The sequence below is a fragment of the Triticum aestivum genome, chromosome 1B, assembly GCF_018294505.1.
Source record: "Triticum aestivum cultivar Chinese Spring chromosome 1B, IWGSC CS RefSeq v2.1, whole genome shotgun sequence".
NCBI classification, from domain to species: Eukaryota; Viridiplantae; Streptophyta; class Magnoliopsida; order Poales; family Poaceae; genus Triticum; species Triticum aestivum.
Window position 1 is genome coordinate 688,083,384 of NC_057795.1, and position 8,525 is coordinate 688,091,908.

The following is an 8,525-nucleotide window of genomic DNA, read 5'->3' on the forward strand; positions in this document are numbered from 1 at the left end:
CAACGAAAATGGGAGATTATATATTTATATTGAAGGGGGCCGGTGTGATAGATACCGTGAGGGCGTCGAGCTCAGCCAAAGACGAAGCACCGCCGAGCACGTCCGGTGCGGGAGCCGGTGCGGTAGCCGGTGCGGGAGCCGGTGCGGGAGCAGGTGCTCCCAAGAAGTCAGCAAGGGGTAAGTCCTCTGCATTTTTTTCTGAATTTTTCCTTGTCCAAGTGATAACGCCCGTCACCAAGGAAGTAGACAAATCTGCAACCACCTGTTTTACGGCAGCTACCGCTGTTGCGACTGTCTGAGATGATTTCTTCTCAACCGCAATCTCAACCTTCTTGTCGATGTTTTCTTCAGTTAACCTCCGTCTTTCCTTTCTCTCCTCCGTGGTCTCACGGTAGTACTTCTTCCACGTGGCGCCGTCTTCGACACCGTGCACGCGTCCATACGACGGTCGAGTATCCACCGGTTGTCGTTTCAATATGTTCAACGCCCGGTTGAATGGAGTGTCCCACTTGGGCCTCGCCAATGCCTCAGACGGCGAGTCGCTTTCGGCCGCAATCCAGTGCTGCTCTCTCTGCAAAAGGCACAAGGATCGTTTACAAATATGACTAACGTGTGCAGTCGAATTGATCAGAAACTAAAATTACCAGCAGTCTCATGAACTCCGTAATGACCGGTGTTGTCTCGTAAACCTTCTTCACTGGGTCCCAACGGTGCCGGGCCCTCAGGTCGTCACGCTCCTGCGGGACGGTGAAATCCGCCAAGGGGTCTGGGATGCCTAGACTCGCGGCTTCCGCGTCATCCTTGGCCCATTTGGACCTCTTTCCGCCGTAACCACGGCTTCCGAGGTGGTGGCTCCTAATGTTCCTCTTTTGAAACCCCTTCATGTACTTAGACTTTTTTTTGGCAGCTTCGGCCTCGCAAGCCTCCTTGAATATTTGAAACTGCTCTTCCGTGATTGTCGGATTATCCTTTACAATCTCGGAGTAGGGTTCCCCGTCGTTGATCTTTGCTTTCACTCAATTTTTCCAGGCGGCCAACGCGTCGCTAAACTTGGTCATGGCGTGTTTGTTTATCTTCTTCATTGCCGGGTCCTCATCTGGATCTTCATAATCCTTCTCATTCCGGCCCGGGAACAAGAATATCTGGTGAAACTTCTTTAGGAGGGAGCTCCTCATATTTTCTATCTTCTGTAGTTTCTCATCATTGATGGTGGCGGTTGTCCGTACGATGCAGCCAATTTGATTGTCGTAGCACGCGCGCGCTTCCTCGGGCGCCTTTGGCTCAAAATTGTCGTCGTCCACCTCCGTGACCACCAGTCTAGTAGTCCTGAGTTTGTTAGGAACTCGTTGCCTCTTTGCTTTCGGTTCTACACCTACACCGGCTCCGCTCCCCGAGGAAGCACCGGTCTCAGCGCCGGTCTCAATGCCGGTCTGAATCTCAGCGCCGGTCTCAGTCTCAGCACCGGTCTGCGTGTCGGTCTCAGTCCCCGATGCCACCGGTGGGCCCAACAACAACATCGGTTGATCGTCGGTAAGGCTAAAATATTCGTCTGTCGCCAGGTAGACGTCGTCGCAATCACCAGAACCCCGTCCTTCATCGTTGCTAGCCATGTTTCCTATGATTAAATCTAGTCAATTAATTCTAGACCTAATAAAATGAATAATGACATAAAAAGGACTATTGTTTTGCAGGAATGTTGACTCCTTCCTGGTGCGGCAAATCCCGGGCACTCGATATGTCCTAGTTTGTAGCACAAGTCATGCCGAAATTCACGGAAAATTTCGGCATGACCTTTGCTAAAAAGTGGACAAATCGAAAACCTGAAATTTGCCGGAACAGAAATGAATCAACATTCCGGCAAAACATAGGCCACTCAGCATCATTCCCTGGAAACAACAAAGCCACTTGGGCACAATCCAACAACTTCAATGAAAAGATATAAAATGAGCAAACACTATTGAGGAATTTGCATATAACATGGCCACTTCAATGAAAAGATATCTGTTTGACCAAGTTTTTGAAAAGAAAAACAATTCTGTTTTTTGTTTATTGCTAAATGCCATAGCTACTGTTTTTTATTTATAACTAAATACTTTTGTTTTTTGTCTAAAGCTAAAACTATTTATAGCTACTGTTCTGTTTGACCAAGTTTTTGAAAAGAAAAACAATTCTGTTTTTTTGTTTATAGCTAAATGCCATAGCTACTGTTTTTTATTTATAGCTAAATACTTTTGTTTTTTGTCTAAAGCTAAAAGACTAGAAACTACATTTTCTCTAACCCTTTTGACCTCACCAGAATTTCCACAGCAAGACCTTAGTACCTACACCCAATTTCTTCAAAAATATTCAGGTCCATAGTCCAAATAATTCAAATTTCATTTGAATGAAATTTGGAACAAATTCAGGTCCGTAGTCAAAATATTTTTTTATAGCTAAGTGTTTTTTGTTTATACCCTCTGTTAATTTAAATCTAAATGCTACTATTATTTATATACCCTCTATTAGTTTAAAGCTAAATGGAATTACTGTTTAGGAATTTTCATAAAAATTGCCCTAGCTAATTTTCTAAAAAAATTGCAAATCATTTTTCTTAAATGCTATAAAATGCCTACTGCCCTAAAAAAATCTAGGGTTCATATGAACACCTAGGGTTCATATGAACATCAACACAGTATCAACACATATATATAATTGCCCTAGTAGATAGAAATAGGAGGGTAGGGATAGGAGAGGCATAGCCTTACGGTCGGCGGCGAGGGCAGGCTCTGGCTCGGGCAGCGGCGGTGAGGTCGAGGGCGGCGGCGGCGAGCTCGAGGGAGGCGACAGTGAGGTCGACGACGGCCTCGGGCGGCGGCTGTGAGGTCGAGGGGGCGGCCTCGGGCGGCGGCGGTGTGGTCGAAGGCGGTGGGCGGCGGCGGTGTGGTCGAAGGCGGCCTCGGGCGGCGGGCGGCGGCGGTGTGGTCGAAGGCGCGCGGCAGGGCAACGGCGGCGATGGAGCAGTTGGGAGACAAGGGGGAGTAGAGAGGGGGGAAAAGGACTTAGCGAAATTTTGAGCCAGGGCCGCCGGGATTTGAGTCAAACTAGCAGCAGCGCGTTTTGCTGAAACGCGCTATAGCTAAGATAGCTATAGCAACGCGCTGCAGCTAAACCTTTCTGTTTTCTTTTTCTTTTGTTTTCTTTACATTTTCTTTTTTTCATTTCTCCTTTTTCTATTTCTTTCATTTTCATTTACTTTTCTACTTATTTTTCTATTTATTTTCTTTTGCATAGCAGTAGCGCTGTAAATAAGAAACGCGCTGCTACAATGTTTTTAGCAGTAGCGTGCTTCTAGGAGAAGCGCTGCTACTATTCCTAGCCTACCGGCACTAGTGAGAGAATTTTAGTAGTAGCGTTTTTCTGTGAAGACGCGCTACTGCTAAAATAATGATTGTAGCGTGGTTTTGCAACAAGCGCTACTACTAAGTAGCGCTAGCGCCGAGTTTTGACCAACGCTACTGCTATACCTCTGTGTATAGCGTTTTCCCTGGTAGTGCAAGGATGTCTTGGTGGTGTGTACAGTGTTGTTGGAGGGCGTGTGAAGGTTATATTGTGCTTGGTATGATTAGATCTTATGACCGGAGGGACCGGACCCTGGAGGGCTCGGACTACCTTGGAGCCTTAGGCCCCTATTTCCTGAGGAAAATAATTACACATTTAGGGTTTCTTTCTCAAGTAGTGGTATATTTTGTAGGTGCATATTTATCAGTGTATGTGTAGTTGATTCTCTCTTAATAGTATTGTTTCTCAAATGACTCAAGTAAGTGTAAAAGCCATCATGATCCTATTTTTTTCCTTTTTGGAAATGGGAGGGGGAGTCTAACCATCCATGTTCCTCTTCCGAGTGCAGTGGCACTGTTCATAGTCGATGCACCTCTTGACCTAAACGATCCACCACCACGACCAGAGCCCTGGCTACCAGATAGGGGTTCCCCTAGAAGCTATCAATCATGTGCCATACTCTGTATCCTAAGGGGCATTAACCCCATTTCTGCATTCCTCCAGGATGTGACCAAGAATGCCACGCACTTTGCAAAAAAAAAATCCTATCTTCACATATTTGACAGCCAGAAAAACCGTTTCATTCCCATTAAGGTTCAAGGGAGCAAATCGTACCAAAGGATTGGCAAACTCGGTCTTGGCACTGACATGTACATAATCTCCATATCCAAACTCCATACCTATCCAATTGTCCTACCTGATCAGCAATAGCTTGGGATCAGCAGAGATAAGAGATTCTGTTTATCTGCACCCATACCCAAACACTCTCGAGCTTGCCTACATTCTGCCTTGCCTTCCTATAATACTCCTCTATCATCACAACAAGGAAAACAAATCTATACACCTTGATGAACCACTGTAACCAATCTCCTAAGAGGAATACTTGAACCACAAACAACTTGACATCAACCTCACGGATATCTGGTTCATAGGCGTACCATGTTTCTTTTTTCAGAATCACTGGCGGTTTTATTCAAACTCAACAATCACAACATGTTCAATGCTTTCGACCATAGACCCAAGAAAATATAGAGTAACTCCTATTACTAAGAATTACAATGATATCTCTTGAAGACGTATTATCCGTGGTAACAATCCTAGCAACATGAACTGCTACCAAGGCTTCAACAAAGATAATGCAATTAAACGGAGTTGAGGCACAACCATCCATAGACCTACACAAACGTGACCACCTTCAAGGGTTTCTGAAAACCCATGATTCACCCACAAGATGGGAGGTTGTGAGCATTGGGTCGCGGATGATCCCCTAGTAGTGCAGGTCATCGAACCACAAAATCTTCACCAAGATGCCAGAGAAGCATGCCACAACCACAAGAGATCAGACAAACAAAAGCACAAGACACTAATATAAACTCATCATATCTCCATGAACGCATCAGCGAGTAGTAAAACCAAATTTCCACAAGTTCGGGCCTATGAAGGCAAGACATCTCTGGCTCTATGGCACTATCCGATACGGGATCATCGCAGGAGAAGAATCGGAGTAACTTGTTGTCACCGTACTGCACCCTCCGCAAGAATATCACCAATGAAGACCATAAAATAAATATTTGGACACTTCTAAACATGCTGCAAGGACCTGAGGTCTCACCGCCTAACGGCATGCGGGTCAGCAACGGGTAAGATCACAACCGCTAGTCAATACCCCAATCGCCGATGCATTTTACTTCATTTTTCGTATGATGGTGCATATAGGTGCGGGACAGCTAACCCACTAGGCGAAGTGAGTTGTGTTTTGTAACGCGCGACATAAAAATCCCCGAAAAGCAACGTGCTTGCAAGGGAATCGAAATCGCAACCTCCCAATCATGAACACGTGCTACTAGCCACTTCAACTATTCGCTGCTAGTGAGTGATGATAAGCGCGACATATTTAAGAACACAACACAATGTCGAGATTTAAAAACACTTTTTATAGTTTCTAAAACATTTCTTGAAAATTGTGGACAATTATGAAATGTTGAACATTCTTTGGAAAATACAAACACTTTCTGAAAATTTGAATATCTTCTAAAATTACAAACAAAACAAAATTCAAAATTTTTAAAAATATGATTATTTTTTCTTAAATGGTGAACAATTTTTTGAATCCCGGACCATATCTTAAAATGTGAACAGCCTTTTCAAATCCCCAAAACACGAAACATGAACATTTTTTGAGAAAATATGAACAATTATTGAAAACATGAAACAATTTTATTTTACTTCTTTCTGAAAGTGCTAACTTTTTTTTGAATATGTGAGCAATTTTTAAAATGAGAACATTTTTCAAACTCCAAAAATAATTGAATATGAGGACATGTTTAGAAATTATCAATGTTTTTATAAATCGCAAGTTTTTTCTAAATTGCGAAAAATAGAAAAATTAAGCAAATACATGAAACAATCTAAAAACAAAAAACAATAAAAGAACACAAACAAAAAAGGCGGGTGGCTCGCACAATGGTTAAGCTCAAAAAGTGTGTCGGCCTATCTCGCGCGTTCGGGGGGTTCACCCATGCGTTGCGTTGATTGTTCAAGGCAGTGAGCGGCGAATATGGAACACCCCTATTCCGTGCGCCAATGGGGGGCTGCTATCTCGTGCGTGCGCGCTACAACGCGCGCTGTTGTTGCCTTTTTTAACAAGCCTGGGACATAGTTTGAGGCAAATCCGGGCCCCACCCATTGAAATTAGGGGGATGAGATTATAGTTCACGGGAGAGAGAGAGAGAGCAGGGAGGGTCCAGCACTGTACAGGCACATATGGGCTGCTGCTTTAACATGGGTGGGCCCATCTGTCCTTGGCTTTCGCTAGTGTGAGGAAAAAGAATTTCCTATTTGCCCCTCGGTGCGGCAAGTTGCCGTGGCAACGCACAGGAGGGGGGCCAACAGACACGACTGGGCCTTGGAGAAGCTGCTTACATATTAGGCATCAAGATCTATAGGGATAGATCGAGACGCCTCATAGGTCTTTCACAAAGTACATACCTTGATAAGATTTTAAAGAAGTTCAAAATGGATCAGTCCAAGAAAGGGTTCTTGCCTGTACTGCAAGGTGTGAGATTGAGCTCGGCTCAATGCCCGACCACGGCAAAAGATAAAGAAGAGATGAGCGTCATCCCCTATGCCTCAGCCATAGGATCTATTATGTATGCCATGCTGTGTACCAGACCTGATGTAAACCTTGCCGTAAGTTTGGTAGGAAGGTACCAAAGTAATCCCGGCAAGGAACACTGGACAGCGGTCAAGAATATCCTGAAGTACCTGAAAAGGACAAAGGACATGTTTCTCGTTTATGGAGGTGACAAAGCGCTCGTCGTAAAGGGTTACGTCGACGCTAGCTTCGACACAGATCTGGATGACTCTAAGTCACAAACCGGATACGTGTATATGTTGAATGGTGGAGCAGTAAGCTGGTGCAGCTGCAAGCAGAGCGTCGTGGCGGGATCTACATGTGAAGCGGAGTACATCGCAGTCTCGGAGGCAGCGCATGAAGCAATTTGGGTGAAGGAGTTCATCACCCCAATGCGTCGGGGCCGATCAAACTCTTCTGTGACAACACTGGAGCTATTGCCCTTGCCAAGGAGCCCAGGTTTCACAAGAAGACCAGGCACATCAAGCGTCGCTTCAACTCCATCCGTGAAAATGTTCAAGATGGAGACATAGATATTTGCAAAGTACATACGGATCTGAATGTCGCAGATCCATTGAGTAAACCTCTCTCGCGAGCAAAACATGATCAACACCAGAACTCTATGGGTGTTCGATTCATCACAATGTAACTAGATTATTGACTCTAGTGCAAGTGGGAGACTGTTGGAAATATGTCCTAGACGCAATAATAAAAGGATTATTATTATATTTCCTTGTTCATGATAATTGTCTTTTATTCATGCTATAATGGTATTATCCGGAAATCGTAATACACGTGTGAATACATAGACCACAATACGTCCCTAGTAAGCCTCTAGTTGACTAGCTCATTGGTCAATAGATAGTCATGGTTTCCTGACTATGGACATTAGATGTCATTGACAACGGGATCACATCATTAGGAGAATGATGTGATGGACAAGACCCAATCCTAAGCATAGCACAAGATCGTGTAGTTTGTTTTGCTAAAGCTTTTCCAATGTCAAGTATCTCTTCCTTAGACCATGAGATCGTGTAACTCTCGGATACCGTAGGAGTGCTTTGGGTGTACCAAACGTCACAACGTAGCTGGGTGACTATAAAGGTGCACTACAGGTATCTCCGATAGTGTCTGTTGAGTTGACACGGATCGAGACTGGGATTTGTCACTCCGGATAACGGAGAGCTATCACTGGGCCCACTCAGTAGTGCATCATCATAATGAGCTCAAAGTGACCAAGTGTCTGGTCACGGGATCATGCATTATGGTATGAGTAAAGTGACTTGCCGGTAACGAGACTGAACGAGGTATTGGGATACCACGATCAAGTCTCGGGCAAGTAACATACCGTCTGACAAAGGGAATAGTATACAGGGTTGTTTGAATCCTCGATGTTGTGGTTCATCCGATGAGATCATCGAGGAGCATGTGGGAGCCAACATGGGTATCCAGATCCCGCTATTGGTTATTGACCGGAGAGCCGTCTCGGTCATGTCTGCATGTCTCCCGAACCCGTAGGGTCTTCACACTTAAGGTTCGGTGACGCTAGGGTTATAAGGAAGACTTGTATGTGATTACCAAATGTTTTTCGGAGTCCCGGATGAGATCCCGGACGTCACGAGGAGTTCCGGAAGGGTCCAGAGGTGAAGATTTATATATGGGAAGTTGTCATACGGACACCGGAAAGTTTCGGGGACATATCGGTATTGTACCGGGGCCACCGGAAGGGTTCCGGGGGTCCACCGGGAGGGGCCACCCCTCTTGGTGGGCCACATCGGCCGCGTGGGGCAGGGCACCAGCCCCTGGAGGGCTGGGCGCCCCCCCCCCCTTGGGCCCATGCGCCTAGGGTTGGGGG